A 21,807-nucleotide genomic window follows, 5' to 3' on the forward strand; every position below is an offset into this window, starting at 1 on the left:
AGAGCATACTTGCAACTATTGGCATGAAGCCGATCCTGAATGCCAGAGGTTGTTGAGATAGAATATATGGACATCAAGAAAAAGGCCTTGCGGTCCACTACCCAAGGTAGAGCAATTGGTGGTTTAGATGATGGTTCTCCATTCAGCTTCTCCTATGATATCCTGCTGTCAGAGAATGATACAAAATTTGCACACATCAATGGCATTGATACAGAGCATTTCATAACAATGAGCGGTCATGCTTGGGAGAAGCCATGCATATTTTTCATAGATGAATTGCAAGACCTTGCAGTGTCATGGATAGTTGAACTTGTGCGGTTTATCGTAGAAGGTCTTATGGCAGATAAGAAAAGATCAACGTTGGTCCTGTTCGTGATAGAATCACAAAGGGGTGCCTTGTATGCGAAGTTGACATCTGCATTTGGGTATTTACTTTCAAAAGTATACCATGGTATAGTCCTACGTAATCATATGACTATCTTGGAAGGCACTGCCATTCAAGTCTTGCAGCCTTTCTTGATGTGCTTCTTATCCAGGGGTGGTGGCAATCTAATACAAATTCCTTTAAGGACTCTCGAGCTTCATTACTTTGAGGACAATAAGGTTAAGCTTGATGCAAAAATGGTGGATTACAGAGAGCCGATGGATCCTGATGTGATACTAGAGATGACAAAGAATTTACTGAATGATGGGTGGGAAGTAGCATTGTATCGAATGGGTTTTTCTAATGAGAAATTGCTATGCCAAGGTAGAAATGTAAATGTCATTGATACCCCCCATCAAATTGAGTTCTTTGACACATATTACAGTTGCATTACCTTCTTTGAAGAGGAAAATGTCAAAGAAGAGGGTAGTGAGTCTGAGGCTGATGATTCTAGCTCAGGTGATGATGAGGATGAAAGCTCTGCATCTGATGACTTACGGCAAGAAGAAATACGCACAAAGAATAAGGGTGATCAATTGTCAACTAGAGTCAAGGAGGTTCCACTCATCATACGGGAAGGCTTGCGACAGCAAGAAGTTACAGTAGTACAGCACGTCACAAGAAAAGGTAAGGCTAAAGAGGTGGAAGCACTTCCCTTGAAATTAAAAGTGAGGAAGGCACCCTTGATCTTGGGTGAAGGACAGGCAAGTGGATCAAGCAAGGAAGCCTTACTCAAAGAAGGTATGGACGAGGTAAAGTATGATCAGGAGGAGTTACCAGGAGGCATAGATGGTTCTTCAACCATGACCTTACAGACTCCAAAGCAGCCTACTAGTCAGGAACCTAGTCGCCAGGTCCCTACTCACCAAGAACTTGGTCATGAGACTCTAGAGCAGCCTACTAGTCAGGTGCTTGGAACTGAAGAGCAAACTACTGAGGACCTTGCTACTGAGACTCCAGTCTTAGAGCAGCCTATTAGTCAGGACCCTAGTAGTCAAGGGCCTGGCATTGAGGACATTGGTACTGAGTAACATGATGGCTGACGGCTTTGTAATCACAAGTTTTGAACTTTTATGTAAAGCGAATATCTAATAAAAAGTTTACTACTTTTTTGATTTCTTTACTCTCATTATTGTATATAAAGATTGTTTATGAGGGCCATTTTATACTTAATGGTGTATTTTAAACTTTATGTCAAATGTATTTTTATAATTAAGGGTGTTTTGAAATACCAAGTGAGGTGTATATGTACACCACTTACACATAAAAGGATTTATCTACACCACCTTTCTAAGGGGTTTATGTACACCACCTTTCTAAAAGAAATGGTCATAAAGGTGTGTGCACACCACTTATACATAAAGGTGTTTATTTACACCACCTTTCTAAGAGAATTGGTCATCTATTATTGGTCATCTATTGATGTTCTTAGGTGATAGTAGCTCAATTCACAAGAAGTTATGAAGATGTTTATGTAGACCACTTTGTAAGAGATTTTTGTGAAGTTATGAAGATGTTTATGTAGATCATCTTTGTAAGAGATTTGGTTATGCATTGATGTTCTTAGTACTTAATCATCAAATCTTTTATTTTGAGTTGGCAAATCTAGTTCAAAAAACAACATTACTAGTATATTCAAAATTTTCTGACTGTTTTTTAGTCCATTTCTCAAATTGGACTTTACACAAGTCCAAAAATTTTGAATAGTGTGTTATTGCTTTCCATATTTCAGAGAAGTGAGGATCAAACTCACATTTCCTCTTTAAGGACTCTAGGAAATTGAGTAAAACTCAATTCATTAACAATTGGCATTCGGCTCAGAGAGTCTGCTACCAGATTAAACTTTCCTTTCCTATATGTCAATGGTATATCAAACTCTTGCATTAACTCAGCCCATCTAGCTTTTCTACCTTTAAGCTCTGGCTGATTACAAATCCACTTAATGCTCTCCTGATCAAAGATGATCTCAAATTTTGCACCATATAAATAGTGCCTCCACTTTTTTAAAGCATAGAATATAGTTCCTTCTCATATGTCGAGTAATTCCGTTGGGCTCGATCTAACTTTTTGCTTTCAAAAGCCACTGGTCGACCTTTTTGTATAAGTATCACTCCAACAGCACAATCACTAGCATTTGTCTCAACCACGAATGGCTCATTGGGATCCACTACTTTTAAGATAGGAGCTGCTGCTATAGCTACCTTTCATTTTTCAAAACTTCTCTTTTGAGGTTTATCCCATATGAAGGTGCTTCCCTTCCCCTTAAGCTGGTCCGTCATTGGCGGATCAATAATCCTAGCATAATCTTGGATGAATCTCCTTATAGAATCTTTAAAAACCTAAGAATATCTTTAATTCTTCTAGATTTATAGGATGTGGCCATTCCAATATGGCCCTTACTTTGTCAGGGTCCATACGTACCCCTTCTTGGGATATTATATGTCCCAAGTATTTCACTTCTTTTGCAAAGAATTCACATTTGGATTCTTTAGCAAAGAGTGAATTATCCCTAAGTAACTAGAACACTTTTCACAAATGTTCCAAATGCTTTTTCATGGTTTTACTATAAATAAGGATATTGTCTAGAAATACTACAACAAATTTCCCTAGATATGGTCTTAAGACACTATTCATAAGTGTCATGAAAGTTGTTGGAGTATTTGTTAACCCAAATGGCATTACCTTAAATTGATAATGCCCATACCTAGTACGAAATGATGTCTTAGGGACGTCCTCTTCCCTAATTTGTACTTGGTGATATCCTGATCTTAAATCAATTTTAGTAAAGTATTTTGCCCCTTGAAATTGATCAAAGAGCTCATCAATGCGAGGCATAGGATACTTATTTTTTATGGTGATTTTATTAAGTGCTCGGTAATCTATGCATAAACGCATAGTACCATCCTTTTTCTTTACTAGTAAAATTGGTGCAGACCAAGGTGAGCTACTTGTTTGGATTTGGCCCTTCCTAAGATATTCCGTTAACTATCTTTCGACCTCATGTTCCTCTGTTTGACTAAGCCTATATGGGGGTTTACAAATAGGGGTAGATCCAGGAATTAAATCTATTTTATGATCTACTTCTCTCTCAGGAGGTAAACCATAAGGTAAATCGGACGGAAAAACATCTTTAAATTCAAACATTAAATCATTGAAAGAAGATTTATACTTTTTAACATTATGAAAAACAACATTACTTCTTTCCGATGCAGAAGACATAAAATCACCAATAAAAGTAAGTTCACAAAGATATACCTCACATTCTTCTTGGTGTAGTAGTCATTTCAATTCCATCAAACAAATAAGAGGAGAGTTAGGCACATCATGTTCTCCTTGAATCTAGAAGACTCTACCCTCTTTTTCAAACATAATGGAGTTATTAAGATAACTCCTTTGTAAGCTATGCCCAAGACTATACAGCCTCCAACCAAAAAATGGGAACTCCAATCACCAACAATGACAAACTACCTTTCATATATATCACTCAAGCCTTTTCTCAAAGATGAATGGTCCATCACGGCCACACATGATTAAAGCTATTAGCTTCAGTCAATCGTCGATGAAGCACCTTCCTCCTCTTGTCATTGTTGCGCATGAAAACCTCTTGAAAGCACTCCTCAATCCATTTGATTTGGCTCTGATACCAATGTAATGGGTCCTCAAACATAGAGGGCTTCTTCTTTGATTACCTCCCAACCACGGATTCTGTGAGCTCCACATGGATAGTGGATGAGAAAAGGAACTGAAGCCACCAACTTGCCTCCCACATTTTCTTATCAAGTCATCCATTCTCTCCATCATGGATGATTTTTTCCTATTAGTTTCGTTAAGAAGTGAAACTTTCATATATTGGTGTCGAAAGCTTGTATGTCCTTAAAAAAATAAAGGTTTGAAAAATTCCCCAAGATTTGAAACTTTTATGTGAAAATTTAAAGTTTCGCTAGGATTTACAACTTTTTATTTGAAATTCAAAATAAAATATATAAAATTATAGTATGCTCTACAAATATTGTGAAACGAAAAAAACTAGCTTGATAAACCTTTGCCAACATTTTATATCAATATATAAGTATAGCTTAGATAAAAACATTGGCCCTGGTCTCCATGTCATTGTGTTTTAGCTCTCTTGAGACTATGCTAAAAACCTCATCGAGATCCTCATATGTGTGTCTAACCAGCAAAAATCTAACTTTAATCTCATTGAAGATTCGATGAGCGATTAGCATTGAGAAAAATGCAAAAAAGAGTACATTATTATTCGCTCATCTGCAATTGTCTGCTTGTATTCTCAAATTTGATGGTAGGTGACCTTTTTCTGCATGTACACTGTGAATTGCCTTCATAACTGACATTACAACTTGATCACTATCATGTAGATGCAAGGAATACATCCATATGTCTACAAAAAACTTAAATCCATGCACTAACACTCCACATAGACGTGTCTTCAAAAAGTATTTTCCTTGTAGCTTAGGTGGAGTATTAATGAATCGAGGTAATGTTGTTGTGTTTTGATCCGTACCATCTACAATAACACACATGTACTCATTTGGATGAGAAATAGCTTGCTCCTTCCAAAATGCATATTTTAGTCTAGAATGCCAAACAAGTCCATGATGAAATTCTCTCTTTTTTTTTGTATGATTCTCTTTGTTTTGGAGACGTTGCACTCTCAAGTGCTCGCTTTAGATCATCACAGTCACTGCACTTTGACATTTTTTGCCTTTTTGGGATTTTAACATGTATAAAGCTCTTCTTCCAAAGAGTATACAAATTGTGAAAAGATGTTGGAGCATGCCCTCTTTGCCTCTGTGTTTCTCTAATACACTTAAACACTTCTTTTTTTGACAAACCTATCGAAAGATGCATTTTCGATAGATGGGGTTGAGGTAAAGCATTTTCATGAATAACACACTATTCAAAATTTTTGGACTTGTGTAAAGTCCAATTTGAGAAATGAACTAAAAAACAGTCCAAAAATTTTGAATATACTAGTAATGTTGTTTTTTGAACTAGATTTGACAACTCAAAACAAAAGATTTGATGATTAAGTACTAAGAACATCATAACCAAATCTCTTACAAAGGTGGTCTACATAAACATCTTCATAACTTCTTGTGAATTGAGCTACTATCACCTAAGAACATCAATAGATGACCAATTCTCTTAGAAAGGTGGTGTAAATAAACACCTTTATGTATAAGTGGTGTGCACACACCTTTATGACCATTTCTTTTAGAAAGGTGGTGTACATAAACCCCTTAGAAAGGTAGTGTAGATAAATCTTTTTATGTGTAAGTGGTGTACATATACACCTCACTTGGTATTAAAAAACACCCTTAACTATAAAAATACATTTGACATAAAGTTTAAAATACACCATTAAGTATAAAATGGACCTCATAAATAATCTTTATACACAATAATGAGAGTAAAGAAATCAAAAAAGTAGTAAACTTTTTATTAGATATTTGCTTTACATAGAAGTTCAAAACTTGTGATTACAAAGCCGTCAGCCATCATGTTACTCAGTACCAATGTCCTCAATGCCAGGCCCTTGACTACCAGGGTCCTGACTAATAGGCTGCTCTAAGACTGGAGTTTTAGTAGCAAGGTCCTTAGTAGTTTGCTCTTCAGTTCCAAGCACCTGACTAGTAGGCTGCTCTAGAGTCTCATGACCAAGTTCTTGGTGAGTAGGGACCTGGCTACAAGGTTCCTGACTAGTAGGCTACTCTGGAGTTTGTAAGATCATGGTTGAAGAACCATCTATGCCTCCTGGTAACTCCTCCTGGTCATGCTTTGCCTCATCCATACCTTCTTTGAGTAAGGCTTCCTTGCTTGATCCACTTGCATGTCCTTCACCCAAGATCAAGGGTGCCTTCCTCACTTTTAATTTCAAGGGAAGTGCTTCCACCTCTTTAGCCTTACCTTTTCCTGTGATGTGCTGTACTACTACTTCTTGCTACCGTGAGCCTTCTCGTATGATGAGTGGAACCTCCTTGACTCTAGTTGACAATTGATCACCCTTATTCGTTGTGCAGATTTCTTCTTGGCATAAGTCATCAGATGCAAAGCTTTCATCCTCATCATCACCTGAGCTAGAATCATCACCCTCAGACTCACTACCCTCGTCTTTGACATTTTTCTCACTACCTTCTTCTTTGACATTTTCCTCTTCAAAGAAGGTAGTGCAACTATAATATGTGTCAAAGAACTCAATTTGATGGGGGGTATCAATGACATTTACATTTCTACCTTGGCATAGCAATTTCTCAGCAGCAAAACCCATTCGATACAATGCTACTTCCCACCCATTCCCACCCATCATTTAGTAAATTCTTTGTCATCTCTAGTATCACATCAGGATCCATCAACTTTTTGTAATCCACCATTGCTGCATCAAGCTTAATCTTATTGTCCTCAAAGTAATGAAGCTCGAGAGTCCTTAAAGGAATTTGATTAGATTGTCACCACCCCTGGATAAGAAGCACATCAAGAAAGGCTGCAAGACTTGAATGGCAGTGCCTTCCAAGACAGTCATATGATTGCGTAGGACTATACCATGGTATACTTTTGAAAGTAAATACCCAAATGTAGATGTCAAACTCGCATACAAGGCATCCCTTTGTGATTCTGTCATGAATAGGACCAACATTGATCTTTTCTTATCTGCCATAGGACCTTCTACGATAAACCGCACAAGTTCAACTATCCATGACACTGCAAGGTCTTGCAATTCATCTATGAAAAATATGCATGGCTTCTCCCAAGCATGACCGCTCATTGTTATGAAATGCTCTGTATCAATCCCATTGATGTGTGCAAATTTTGTATCATTCTCTGATAGCAGGATATCATAGGAGAAGTTGAATGCAGAACTATCATCTAAACCACCAATTGCTCTACCTTGGGCAGTGGACTGCAAGGCCTTTTTCTTGATGTCCATATATTCTGTCTCAACAACCTTTGGCATTTTAGCTCTTAGATCCTTTGTTGGTGTGGCATCTGCATCCATTGAAGCCAACCACTTTCTAGCCCATGTCTTATCAAGGAGTTGACCTAGGCTAAGTGCTTTCTTCTTATCAACATCAATTGACTTGCCAGATAACTCATAATCAGATTTCAATAAAAATAATAGTGCCGAGAGAGCAGCCTCACTTTGAATCATTCGGGTGACCACTTCATCCAAGTTGCTATGCTTGCTCTTCTTTCCAAAGAAGCAGTCACCACTTAGGATACCACTTAGGATCTTCTTACATACTTCTTCTGTTATTGCATCTGGAACAAACCTTAATGCTCTCCACCAAACAATAGACATCGGTTTCTTTATTTCTTTCCTCTGAGTTGCAGTGTGCTCTGGTGCCTCAAAGGATATCTTCCCTGTTTCATATGCTTGGCAAACATCCACCATGCTCTGAAACACTGAGTCCTCATGGAAGACAATGCAAGCAACATCCCTGTATCTTGCAACGGCGGTGTTCAAATCCTTTGCCTCAACCTTATTACTTGGTATGCCTTGTGTATTGCTTACAACACCTTTCAAGCATCTATAGAATTGAGTCCTCTTTGCATGTACTCAGATGTAGGTCTCCTGCCCTTCACTATTTGTGGCTTTCCATAGCCCATCCATAACTCCCTTGCCTTTATCAAGATCTCAGAAAGAGAAGAGCTTTTTTTCAACCTAAATGGAGCAGAATTCAGCCTTTCTGATTCTAGAATGTACTTTGAGTCATCGTTAAATATGCATACATGACAAATGACCCGTTGAAACTTTTCCATCCACTCAATCTGTGGCAAGTTTCCTTTTCTTCCCTCATCAAGGGCGATCCTGCAAGCTTCACAAAAGTGTTGCCCATCAATGGGCTCAAACCTGCATCTTTCCAAGAATCTATTCTTTGCTAGCATGTATCTCTTCTCGATGTCAGTCCCATATCGACTTTGGTACAAAGCCTCTCCATGAACAAAGTCACTCCTTCTAAAGTTCTCAAAAGCATCAAGAAAGTCCACGCACTTTTGAAATGTGACATCAGGCAATGTAGGATCATCTTCTTGAAGTCTCTTAAATGCCATAGGATGAAGAGTGATATTAGTGGCAACTAGAGTTCTTGTTTTCCTCGTATCTTCATATAATTTGCGTGCAAATGTCTTATCTAGCTTTCTTTAATTCATGAACAATGAAGCTCGATCAATAAGCATTGTGGCCACATTGAATTGTGAACATCCCCAAATGTACCCCTCATCCTGTGGAGGATGTAAGTCTACCACACTTATAGAAAAGTCTTCGAGACTTGTATCTTCTTCTTGTGGATCCTCCTGTTCATCGCTATCCAATTTTTTGCCTGGTTTTAAATAACCTGCACTTGAATGATCTGCACGTGGAGTTGGAGTTATTTTTACTCTCTTTCTAGGAATAGCTGTAGAACTTGAATCTACTCCACGATCACTCCTTCTTGTTCCTGTAGTTACAGCAGTCGATGGTGTAGGTACAGTTGGAGATACTGTAGTTACTACCGCATACATTGTAGTTACTCTTGCTGGAGTTACCGTAGTTATTGCCACAGATATTGGCGGTACAACTTGAGGGTTACATGTTATAGATGGCGTACTTACTGCTGCACTTACTGCTGCTGAAGGCACAACACCACCACTTGGAAGTGCATCCCAGATTTTCTTCAATGCTTCTAAGGCACTAAGTAATTCTTGGGATCCCTCAATTGAATCTGGTAAGGCCCTCCCCCTTCCCCGCGCCCTCCCCGCCTCCCCTCCCCCTTCCCCGCCCTCCTGTCAGCCCCCTCCGCTCCCCCTTCCCTGCCTCCCCCTCATGTCGGCCATCTCCCCTCCCTCCCTCCCTCCTGCCTGTGACGGGGAGGGGAGGCGGAGGGGGAGGCGGGGAAGGGAGGGGCCGACAGGGAGGGGGAGGGGGAGGGGAAGGGAGGGATGGCAGGGAAGGGAAGGGCGGGACGGCGGGGAGGGAGGGGCCGGCGGGGAGGGCCGATAGGGAAGGGGAGGGAGGGGGGCGAAATCCCCCCCCCCCACCTATTGTGCATGCAACAGGTGGGGTGGGGGGGGAAATTTCCCCCCCACCCACTGTTGGGGGGGGGTTAACCCCCCCTCCCTCCTCTTCCCATGCCCTCCCGCCTCCCCTCCCCCTTCCTCGCCTCCCCCTTCCCCGTGCCTCCCCTCCCCCTTCCTTGCCTCCCCTCCCCCTTCCTCGTGCCCTCCGCGCCTCCCCTCCCCCTTCCCCGCCCTCCCATCGGCCCCCTCCCCTCCCCCTTCCCTGCGTCCCCCTCGCGTCAGCCCTCTCCCCTCCCTCCCTCCCTCTCGCCTATGACGGGGAGGGGAGGTGGAGGGGGAGGCGGGAAAGGGAGGGGCTGGCGGGGAGGGGGAGGGGGAGGGGAAGGGAGGGACGGCGGGGAAGGGAAGGGAGGGACGGCGGGGAGGGAGGTGCCGACGGGGAGGGACGGCAGGGGAAGGGGAGCGAGGGGCTGGCAGGGAGGGGGAGGGAGAGGAGGGGGAGGGAGAGGGAGGGGCCGGCGGGGAGGGGAACGGGGAGGGAGAGGAGGCAAAGGGAGGGGCCGGCAGGGAGGGGGAGGGGGAGGCGGGGAAGGGAAGGGAGAGCAGGGAGGAGAGGGGAAGGGGAAGGGGGAGGAGAGGGGAAGGGAGGGGGAGGGGAGGAGAGAAAGCGGGAGGAGGGAGGGGAGAAGCGAGAGGAGAGGGGAAGGGAGGGGGAGAGAGGAAGCAGGAGAAGAAGGGGGAGGAGAGGGGAAGGGAGGGGGAGGGGGAGGGGAGGGGAGGGTAAGGGACGAGAGGGAGGAGAGGGGAAGGGAGGGGAGAGAGGAAGCGGGAGGAGAGGGGATGGGAAGCAGGAGGGGAGGGACGAGAGGGAGAGAGGGAGTACCTGGGTGGAGAGGTGGTGTGTTGAGATATCGAGCTCCACTCGCGATATGCCAGGGTGACCGTTGTGTATTTATGTCACCGACTTGTTAGCTGGAGATGCGGTTGGTACACCGCCCATGAATAATAGCTGGATGACAGCTATCCATATCTACTCTAGTTTGTGGCTCAGTTAGTATGCCACCTTAGATAGTTGAGTTTGGTTTGAGACCCACATATAGGGTTCTTCTATTTTTATTTGTAAGATAGAGTTCTTTTGGCTTTCACAACTAAGAAGAGGAAAACTGTTTTCAGCCTCCACCTTTGTGTGTATTTCCCCATTGTGATTGTGAGAAAGCCTCAAGTGAGACTCCTTCCCTCTCTCCCACTATCTTCACATGGTATCAGAGCCTTGTTCGTGGTAAGGAGCTCAAGAAAGCAAACCAAGTTCGCAGTATCCTGGTAAGAGGACAAGTGTTGCTTTCCTTCTTCGAGTTTGGGAGCAAATCTCTACAGGTAGCACAGCCGAAAGTGCAAGAGTGCATTGTCTCAGATTGAGACGCCCTTCGTGGTGTGGCGAGAGGGCATTATATGCTAAGTTTGAGGTCATTTCGGGGCCCGTTTTGGAGGCAGAAGTTCTCCGCAGGCACTCAAAAAAAGGCCCTATTTTTGCTGTGCGACCACTGTTCTGCAGGTTGGTGAAAAGTTGCCGCAGAAATTGCATCGTATGCCTGTGCGCAGAGATTTTGGGAGTTGCAGATTCATGCTTGTTGCCTGTTGATGCAAAATCGTCACTATGAAGTGATTGTGTGGTAAAATACCACTTTCGTCAGATTTGCAGATCTGCCCGTGTGAGGCAAAAGCTGTGTTTTTGCAGTGACAGAATATTTTGCAGTGTTCTGTAATGGCATCAGATTCCCTTTCACAGATTGTCACTGAAAAGCTTGACAAGAACAACTTCCAGGCATGGAATTTTAGAATGACGAATTTCTTGATGGGAAAAGGCTATTGGGAGTTCATTACAGGAAATGAAGAAGAACCTGTTCTTCCTAATGTTCCCAATCAACAGGAAATGCAGGCATTCAAAGGATGGCATGAGAGAGCCAGGAAAGTTATATACTGGCTGTCTATCAGTATTTCGGACTCCATGATTGTGCATATTCAGGATGCAAGTACGCCAAAGGTGGCATGGGATACGTTGGCTAAAATGTATAGCACAAATATGCAGGCCAGGAAAATGCAGCTCAAGCAGGAGCTGCACAATGTGCAGAGAGAAAATATGAGCATCAATGACTACCACATGAAGGTGAAGAAAATTACAGATGCACTTGCTTCTATTGGGTCGCCAGTGGATGATGACGATTTAGTTTCTGTGACCTTGAATGGTCTAGGAAAGGATTATGCACAGTTCCGGACATCCATTGCCGTCCGTGAAAAATTTCCTGATTTTGAGGAGTTGATTGCTCTTCTAATTTCTGAAGAGCAGAGAAATGGTGGTGCATCTTCTTCAGCAGGAACTTCAAAAGAAGCTGTCTTCTACTCAAATGCTGGCAGAGGTAGAGGAGGCCGATCTGCAGGCCGTGGTAGAAATCAGAATATGCAGCAAATGCAAGAAAACCAGTCCTATGCAGGAGGACGTGGTAACTCTAGAGGCAGGGGGAGCCAAAGAGGCCGTGGTGGATGGCAGAGAGGCCAAAATGCAAACAACAATGTTGAATGCTACTATTGTGGCAAAATGGGTCATATGGCGAAAGACTGCTACAAAAAGCAGAATGACATTATGAATGGAAAATTGTAGCAAGGCAATTATGCATCCTCTAGTAGACAGGGTGATGACAGAAATGAGCATTTGTTTATGGTACAGCACATGACAAATTCTGTGACAAGTGCAGAAGAAAGCAATGATGTGTGGTATGTTGACTCAGGCGCATCAAACCACATGACAGGTCATGCTGAATGGATGCAAGATGCAAGGAAAATGGAAAAACCAGGATTTGTGGAGACTGGTGATGATACTGCACATCCTATTGTGCAGATTGGCAAAATTCCTTTGTCTATGCAGGATGGGAAAAAGAAATACTTGTCTGATGTACTTCATGTCCCGAACATCACCAAGAACCTGGTTTCTGTTGGCTAGATGGTTGAGTAGGGCTTGCAGGTCAGATTTAATCCTCATGGATGCTTTGTTGAGGATTTGAAAAATAATGGTCGCTTGATAGCAAAAGGAAAGAAGAAGGGCAGGATGTTTACGTTGGATGCGGACATGCCTGAATTGAGTGCAGCAATGTTTGCACATGGGACCGGTGTAGTTGCAGATATTGATATCTGGCACAAACGCATTGGTCATGTTAATATACAGCGACTTAAATCAATGCAAGCCCAAAATATTGTTGCAGGATTGCCTAAATTCAAGGTTGCAGAAATGCACAAGGTTTGTGAAGCCTGTCAATTTGGGAAACAGGCAAGGAAACCTTTTCCTAGGCATGTTCAAGAGAGTAAAAAGCCATTGGAATTAATCCACTCTAATGTGTGGACTACTAAAGCTGCATCTATTGGTGGCTGTCACTATTTTGTCACATTTATTGATGACTTTAGCAGAAAACTTTGGGTGTATTTTATGAAAAAGAAAAGTGAAGTGTTTGGGCACTTCAAAGCTTTCAAAGCTATGGTTGAAAAAGAAACAGGCCTGCAAATAAAATGCCTAAGGTCAGATGGAGGGGAGAGTACCTCTCAAATGAGTTTGCAAGGTTCTTGCAGGAGCATGGTATAAAGCAGCAATATTCATGCAGTCATACCCCACAGCAAAATGGAATTGCAGAAAGGAAAAACAGGCATATTGGAGAGGTATCTCGGGCTATGCTAAATGAAAAAGATCTACCAGATTATTATTGGGCTGAAGCAGTTGCTACAGCAGTTTATATAATGAACAGGACTCCCACTGCAGCAATACATGGCGTGACGCCAAAGGAGATGTATACTGGTAGGAAACCAGATATTTCTCATTTGAAAATTTTTGGTTGCATTGCCTATGTCCATGTGCCAGATGAGTTGAGGTCCAAGTTGGATCCAAAGGCTGAGAAGTGCATCTTTATTGGTTATTCTCTGCAACAGAAAGGGTATAGATGCTATAACCCTTCTACTCGTAAGTTTACAGTGAGCAGAGATGTTGTTTTTGATGAGATGAGCAGCTGGTATAAACCAGTAAATGTGATGATTGATGTAGATGCACAAAATGGTAATGCTGCACAGAATTCACAGCAGCAATCACAACATATTAGTGGACCTGGAGTGTCCTCTAGTAGTGGTTCACATACTTTGCCATGGACAGGCAGATTGAGATCAGGAGAATCTCCTCAAAGCAATGCAGAGAGTGGTACGCAGGTATCACGAAAAGGAAAAGAGAAGGTAGATCAGCCCATGTTTGATGTGAATGCAGGTCACTCTTATGTGGATGGTGAATCCAGTGGCTCAGAGCAGAGCATTGATGATGAGTTGGGTATTCCTTCTGTTGTTACACCTGGAGTAAGGAAGACCAGGGATGTTTTGAGAGCACCTGGAAGTGAGCCTATTTTGCGCAGGTCTACCAGGGTTAGGTATCCTGTGGATAGGCTGAAATATGATGGATTTACAGCCATTCACTATGCCTATATGGTCAAAGTGATATAGGAACCACAGAACCCACTTCTTTTGAGCAAGCCATGGGAAATGAAAAATGGGAGAAAGCCATGGATGAAGAAATGGATGCCTTGGATGCTAATGCTACATGGGAATTGGTGCCTTTGCCTAAAGGCAAGAATGCAATTGGCTGTAAATGGGTTTATAAAATCAAGCACAATGCAGATGGTTCTGTGAATAGATACAAGGCAAGATTAGTTGTCAAGGGGTATGCACAGACATATGGCATTGATTATGAAGAAACTTTCAGCCCGGTTGCAAGGATGGCAACCGTAAGAGCAGTCATTGCTATGGCTGCATCAAAGGGATGGTCTTTACATCAGATGGATGTAAAGAATGCCTTCTTGCATGGTGATTTGCAAGAAGAGGTCTTTATGGAGTAGCCAGCAAGTTATGTTCATGCTATTCATCCTGAGTTTGTTTGCAGGTTGAAGAAAGCCTTGTATGGCTTGAAGCAAGCACCTAGAGCATGGTCTGACAAGATAGGACAGTATCTTGTCACTATTGGCTTTCAGATTTCCAAGGCAGATTTCTCACTCTATGTGAGAAAAACAGAGAAAGGGATTATGCTGCTTGTCATTTATGTTGATGATTTGATCATCACAGGTGATAGTGATGAAGATATCCTTCATGTGAAAATGCTATTGAAGCAGAAGTTTGAGATGAAGGATTTGGGAGAGCTGTGTTATTTCTTGGGCATTGAGGTGATTAGATCACCAAGTGGGATACAGCTCTTGCAGAGGCAGTATGGATTGGACATGCTGTCCAAATATGGGATGACAGGCTGTAAGCCTATTTCAGTTCCTTTAGAGCAGAATGTGAAGCTGAGTGCAGATGCAGGTGAGCTTCTGGAAGACCCTACTATGTACAGACGCATAGTAGGAAGTTTGATTTACATGACTATTACCAGGCCAGATTTGAGCTATGCTATTGGGTTGGTAAGTCAGTTTATGCAGGCTCCAAGGAAACCGCATTTGGATGCGGCTAGACGCATACTCAGGTATGTGAAGTCCACATTGCAGTATGGACTATTTTATGAGGCTGGGGTTCAGATACAGTTGCATGGATACACTGATGCTGATTGGGCTGGTAGTATTTCTGATAGACGATCTACCAGTGGATATGTGTTCTCTTTTGGGAGTGCTGCAGTCACTTGGAGCAGCAAGAAACAGCCTACAGTTGCCTTGTCGAGCACAGAGGCTGAGTATAGGGGTGCAGCAATGGCTGCATGTGAGGTAGCTTGGTTGCATAAGCTACTCTATGATATGCATCAGTCTACAGATGGGCCAGTTGTCATTTATTGTGACAACATGAGCAGCATACACTTGGCAAAGAACCCAGTCTTTCATGCTAGAACAAAGCACATTGAGGTGCATTATCACTATGTGCGGGAGAAGGTTTTACTAGGTCTTATTGATCTAGTTTATGTCAGCACAGAGGATCAGGTAGCTGACATATTCACGAAAGCATTGGGCGCAGAGAAGCTGCGCAAGTTCAGAGACCTGCTTGGTGTGCAGGAATTGGGATTGAGCTCGAGGGGGAGTGTTGAGATATCGAGCTCCACTCGCGATATGCCAGGGTGACCGTTGTGTATTTATGTCACCGACTTGTTAGTTGGAGATGCGGTTGGTACACCGCCCACGAATAATAGCTAGATGACAGCTATCCATATCTACTCTAGTTTGTGGCTCAGTTAGTATGCCACCTTAGATAGTTGAGTTTGGTTTGAGACCCACATATAGGGTTCTTCTATTTTTCTTTGTAAGATAGAGTTCTTTTGGCTTTCACAACTAAGAAGAGGAAAACTGTTTTCAGCCTCCACCTTTGTGTGTATTCCCCCATTGTGATTGTGAGAAAGCCTCAAGTGAGATCCTTCCCTCTCTCCCACTATCTTCACATGGTGGAGCTCCAGGAAAGTTGTGAAAGAGAATGAGGAGAAGTAGAGTTTTATAGGAAATGGGTAGCTTTTAGGTCAAGTCAGCTTTTTTTAGTTTTTAAGGTTTTTTTAGTTCTTTTAGGTTCACTATAAGTAGAACATTCTTCATTCTCTCTTTCAGTCAAAGATCATTCTTGTACACTCCATGCTTCTCTCCTCTCATCAACCTGTTGTAGGATTCTCAAAATTTTTCAAAATGTTGCAAGAGGTGAGTTCATTTCTAACCTATTGCAAGCGCAAGAACTTCTAAGAATCAAGTTTTTGTAAATTTGAAATTTTTTTCAAATCCGATTCTTTTCTCAAAAACTTGTGTGTATGCAACAACTTCAAAAAACCATTTTTGCATTAAATCTTTTTTTCCACAAATTTTCCTCTCTACCTCAAACTCTCATAACCTATTTTCAAAAATTTCTCTCCTAGCCTATTGGACACGCAATAATTTTTTTTTAAAAAAAAATCTATTACAAATTTCTCTCTTGACCTCAAAACCACTCAAACCTCCCTATCTATTGCGTACACAAAAACTTCAAAACAAAATTTAATCATAAATCTCTCCAAAAAACTCCTCAACAAAAAAAAAACAATCTATTACAAATTTCTCTCTCAACCTCAAAACCACTCAAACCCTACCTATTGCATACGCAACAACTTCAAAACAAAATTTAATCATAAATCTCTCTAAAAAACTCCTCAATAAAAAAAAACAATCTATTACAAATTTCTCTCTCAACGTCAAAACCACTTAAACCTCCCTACCTATTGCGTACGCAACAACTTCAAAACAAAATTTAATCATAAATCTCTCCAAAAAACTCCTCAAAAAAAAAAAACAATCTATTACAAATTTCTCTCTCAACATCAAAACCACTCAAACCTCGCTACCTATTGCGTATGCAACAACTTCAAAATAAAATTTAATCATAAATCTCTCCAAAAAACTCTTCTCACGACACTTTATTACAAATTTTTCTCTCAACCTCAAAACCACAAACCTCCCTACCTATTGCGTACACAACAACTTCAAAACAAAATTTAATCATAAATCTTTCCAAAAAACTCTTCTCACGGTACTTTATTAATGTAAGAAATCCATTTATAGTATTTTTACTCCATAATATAATAAATTTTTATTAACTAATGTTAAAATATAATTTTGCTAAAAATATATATTATTAATCTATAAATTAATATAAATATTATATAAATAAATATATAAATACATTAATTAAAAAAATAAAACTTGAAAGGGAGGTCTTCTAGCATATGTGCTTTATATAATAATGAAGAATTAGTGAATATATTGCTATTCTATACATTATTAACTTAAAAACTAATATAAATATAAATTTAAATAAATATATAAATTATTAATATTATACATTAATAACATTTAAAATTATGTAGACTATATACTAATAACCTTTCAATTTTAAAAATTAGTCAATCAAAGAATTGAATTAATTTAAAAAAAAAGAAAATATTAAATTTTACACACTTACTTTTAGCATGTATGCTTTTCTTCCATGTGTATAATACTTGTTAGTTAGTCGAAGAATGAAAATTTAGATTATGTATTTGTAATGTAGGTATTTAAAACCATAGAATCTAGAAGAGGTTTAGCATACTTACTTATCTTTGTTACTATGTGTAATACTTTGCAAAAGCCTTAAACTTTGTTTAAAGCTTTGCACAAAACTACAGTATCATTGCATCCATATCATTTTTTTACTTTAGCAACCACCAGATATCCATGGTATCCATGATATGGAATACATATTTCTTCTGAATATTTCTTATTACATACTTTTTCATTTCTTCTGATATACTATGCAGCATGAATGTAAGAAAATATGAATCGGTGTGCTTTTAGCCTATGTACTTGTTCCTAATTAGTAGGATACTTTGACTAGGTAGACTTATAATTACTTAAAGCAAAGCCTTTGCAAAGGATCGTACCTTCTGATACACCATGCAGTTAGAGATGCTCACGGATGTTTACCTAACACATAGCGAATACAAGCTGATAATTGTTTGAGAGAGAACAAGAATAAATATATATTTGCTTTATGCTCTATGCTGGTTGGTTTGAAAATATTTGAAGAAGTGGAAGTTGGCTTTCTTCTTGTTGGCCATACACATGAAGACATAGATCAAATCTTCAGTGTTATCTCTGGTGAGTTGAAGGTAATGGATGTTTTGATAATGGAGGATATGCTATTTCGAATTGGGAAAAAAATTGGAGGTTCTCGCAAGGGTTATCTTAGAGAGGATGGTAGATTGGAGAGCATTCATAGAGCCACATTTACAAACAGGAGATGATGCCCTAATAGGACACACAAATCCACACTACTTTTTCGGTTTCACATGCATAACAATATTCCAGTGATGCAATGGAAGCATTACTCAGTAGATGGAGATCATTTATGGAGTGAGTCATATGCTTTATTACAATGAATAATTCCATTGGAGGAAACTAGATTTGTTCTTGCAAAAAACAAATCACTTGACATAGATGAAATGAAAGGCTTGAAAGCCTTCATTAAACATCTTCAAAGTATGATGCAGAAATATCCTGAGCAATCAACTAAGAATTTGGAGACAATTAAATCAATTGAAGCACTTATCCAATCTTTAGAAAGACAAGAAAACTTAAGTATTGAGTTTCATGCAATGTGGCGTGCCAATCCGATAAGTACTTGTTTGAAACACACACCTAGGACTATGTTTTTTTATGCTTGTGCATGACACTAAGGCAAAAACAGTGTTTAATGTTTGGTCGACCATGCAAATCATATCCGATGGGCACAATACTTTGCATGGGCCTCAACCCAGGTGGTATTGACCTGCATGCAATGTGGTGTGTCCATCCCATACATCCCATAAGTACTTGTTCAGATAACACACCTAGGAGCTCTTTTTTGACGGTGGTGCATAACACTAGGGGAAAAACGGTGTATAATGCATCATCAACCATGCAAATCATATACAATGGGCACAATGCTTTGCACATACATCATCCTAGGTATTATGGAATTTCATGCAAACTACCACTCCCATCTGATAAGTACTTGTTCGAATAACACACCTAGGATCGTGTTTTTTTATGGTTGTGCATGACATTAAGGCAAAGATGTGTTTAATTCTTGATCGAACATACAAAGCATATCCAATGGGCACAATACTTTGCACGCATGTCAACCTAGGTGGTATTGGATTGCATGCAATGTGGCATGCCAATCCGATAAGTACTTGTTCGGATAACACACTTAGGAGCGTGTTTTTTTATGGATGTGCATCACACTGAGACAAAAAAGGTGTTTAATGCTTGATCGACAATGCAAAGGCTATTCGATGTTCACAATACTTTGCACATGCCTTAACCTAGGTGGTATTTACTTGCATAAAAAGTGGAGTGCCATCCCATAAGTACTTGTTCGGATAACACACTTGGGAGTGCGTTTTTTAACTGTGGTGCATAACACGGGGGAAAAGGGTCTATAATGCGTGATCGACCATTCAAATCATATATGATGGGAATAATACTTTGTACATGATTTAACCTAGGTGGTATTGACTTGTGTGAAAAGTGGGACCCCCATCCGATAAGTACTTGTTTGAATAACACACCTAGGACCGCGTTTTTTAATGGTTGTGCATGACACTAAGGCAAAAACGATGTTTAATTCTTGATCTACCATTCAAAGCATATCCGATGGGCATAGTACTTTGCATGCAATGCAACATAGGTGGAATTGATTTGCATGCAATGTGGTGCACCCATCCGATAAGTACTTGTTCAAATAACATACCTAGGAGCGTGTTTTTTGACGGATGTGCATCACAGTGAGGCAAAAATGGTGTTTATTTCTTAATCGACAATGCAAAGCTTGTCCAAAGGGCATAATAATTTGCACACGTCTCACCCTATATGTTATTTACTTGCATGAAAAGTGGCGCGCCCTTCCCACAAGTAATTGTTCGGAGAACACACCTGGGAGCACATTTTTTGACAGTTGTGCATAACACTAGGGGAAAAACGGTGTATAATGTGTGATCGACCATGAGAAGCATATCCGATGGGCACAATACTTTGCAAGCATATCAAACTAGGTGGTATTTAGTTGCATGCAATGTGGCGCACCAATCCGATCAGTACTTGTTCGAATGACACACCTAGGACTATGTTTTTTAATGCTTGTGCACGACACTAAGGCAAAAATGGTGTTTAATGCTGATCGACAATGAAAATCATATCTGATGGGCACAATACTTTGCACTAGACTCAACCCGGGTGGTATTGACCTGCATGCAAACTAGTGCACCCATCCCATAAGTAGTTATTCGGATAATGCACCTATGAGCGTATTTTTTGACAGTAGTGCATAACACTAGGGGGAAAACGGTGTCTAATGCGTGAGCGACCATGAAAATCATATCCGATGGGCACAATAATTTGTAGGAACCTCGACCTAGTTAGTATTAAATTGCATGAAAACTAACCCCCCCATCCGATAAGTACTTGTTGGAATAACACACCTAGGACCATGTTTTTTGATGGTTGTGCATGACACTAAGGCAACAACGGTGTTTAATTCTTGATCGACCATACAAAGAATATCTGATGGACACAATAATTTTCAAGCACCTTGACCTAGGTGGTATTGGGTTGCATGCAATGTGCCACACCCATCTGATAAGTGCTTGTTCGAATAACACACCTAGGAGCGTGTCTTTTAACTGATGTGCATCACAGTGAGACAAAAATAGTGTTTAATGCTTGTTTGACAATGTAAAGCCTATTCCAGGGGCACAATACTTTGCATGCACCTCAAAATAGGTGGTATTTACTTTCATGCAAAGTTGTGTGCCCATCCCATAAGTACTTGTTCGGATAATACACCTGGGAGCACATTTTTTGACGGTGGTGCATAACACTAGGGGGAAAACAGTGTATAATGCATGATCATCCATGCAAATCATATCTGATGGGAATAATACTTTGTACATGATTCAAACTAGGTGGTATTGACTTGTGTGCAAAGTGGTGCCCCCATCTGATAAGTACTTATTCGAATAGCACACCTAGGACCGCATTTTTTTATGGTTGTGCATGACACTAAGGCAAAAACGATGTTTAACTCTTGATCAACCATACAAAGCATATCTGATGGGCATAATAAATTTCATGCACCACAACATAGGTGGTATTCATGTGCATGCAATGCGGCATGCCCATCCGATAAGTACTTGTTTCGATAACACACCTAAAGCGTGTTTTTTGATGAATGTGCATCACAGTGAGGCAAAAATGGTGTTTAATGCCTTATTGACAATGCAAAGGCTATTTGAAGGGCACAATACTTTACACACACCTCAACCTAGGTGGTATTTACTTGCATGCAAAATGGCACGGCCAGCCCATAAGTACTTGTTCGGATAACACACTTGGGAGCGCGTTTTTTGACAGTTGTGCATAACACTAGGGGAAAAGGGTGTATAATGTGTGATCAACCATGCAAAGCATATTAGATGGGCACAATACTTTGCATGTACCTCAACCTAGGTGGTATTGAGTTGCACGCAATGTGGCATGCCAATTCGATAATTACTTGTTTGAAAAACACACCTAGGACTATGTTTTTTGATGCTTGTGTATGACACCAAGGCAAAAACGGTGTTTAATGCTTGGTTGACAATGAAAATCATATTCAATGGGCACAATACTTTGCATAGAATTCAAATTAGGTGGTATTGACCTGCATGTAAAGTGGCTCACCCATCCCATAAGTACTCAATGTTCGGATAACATACCTAGGTGCATGTTTTTTGACGGTGGTGCATAACACTTTGAGGAAAACCATGTATAATGCGTGATCGACCATGCAAATCATTTCCGATG

The sequence above is a fragment of the Dipteris shenzhenensis genome, chromosome 5 (assembly GCF_047967505.1).
Source record: "Dipteris shenzhenensis isolate YYH24624 ecotype China chromosome 5, Dip_SZ_1.0, whole genome shotgun sequence".
Classification (NCBI taxonomy): Eukaryota; Viridiplantae; Streptophyta; class Polypodiopsida; order Gleicheniales; family Dipteridaceae; genus Dipteris; species Dipteris shenzhenensis.